This window comes from Apaloderma vittatum, unplaced genomic scaffold (genome assembly GCF_000703405.1).
Source record: "Apaloderma vittatum isolate BGI_N311 unplaced genomic scaffold, ASM70340v1 scaffold43627, whole genome shotgun sequence".
NCBI lineage: Eukaryota > Metazoa > Chordata > Aves > Trogoniformes > Trogonidae > Apaloderma > Apaloderma vittatum.
Window position 1 is genome coordinate 1 of NW_009725344.1, and position 1,010 is coordinate 1,010.

Sequence of the window (1,010 nt, forward strand, 5' to 3'; positions counted from 1 at the left end):
ACACGTAAAAAGCCTTCTGGTGGTCCTCGTGCTCTGCAGAAGCGCGACCCGGCCCCAGGGGTGAAATGTAGCTTTTGCTGTAGAGGTGCCCACAGCAGAGCCCTGACACATGGTAACAGAGTTACCTGCCCTCCCAGACGCCAAAGCTCCTGATTGCAGCACCCATCCTCTTTTCAGGATGTGTGCCCGTGTGAGCCAGTTTTTGCTGAGGTCAACATCTGTTCCTGCAATGAATTCCACTGACAGAGATCTGGCACCGTGAGCTGTCCTAGTGACTTATTTTCTGTTTGTGACTTGTGCCTTGGCTTTCTCTCCCAGCAGCTTTCTCCTCCTCCTCCTTCTCTCCTGAGGCTGCTGTTGGACCAGGGTGGTCTGTTCAAAGCACAACTTGTTCAAGTTTGTGCTTCTGCAAGGCCCATCACCTCCCGTCAAAGCGCTCGGGTGCAGTGTGCAGTCTCAGCATGTCCCCTTCAAACAACAGACAAAAGGCAGCTCTAATCAATGACTTCCCTGGCCTGGGACTGCTCGGACTGGGGGTTTCCCCAGGGCATTGCTCACCTCTCCTGCAGGCACTGGAGAAAGAAGCTCAGGGACAGAGAAATGCTGCTGAGATGAGCTGGGCTTTGTACCTCTAGGATTTGAGGAGAGCTCTTTGGTTATGCTGTTGGTGGATGCAGATGGTGAGATTTAGCGTCAGTGACGGGACTCCAGGGCTGACACACTTGCTCCACTTCTCACTGAACCCAACTGAGGCTTGGACTCTGCCTCTGTGAAGCTCTTCCCTCCTATTAATGCTTTGGCAAAGGAGAAAAACCGCTGCCTAGCCTTAAATCTGAGCAGCTACGGCACGGTCCTTCTGCTCCTTGGGGAGCTCTGCTGCTGTGTCCTGGTGGCCTGTTCACGTCCTGCTAATCCTCTGGAATGGTCCAAACCTTGGCGTTGTCTCTCCAAGGTGTGGCGGGGTGATGATCTCTCCTCCTGGGAGCAAACTGCCGAGGGATGCGGCCGGC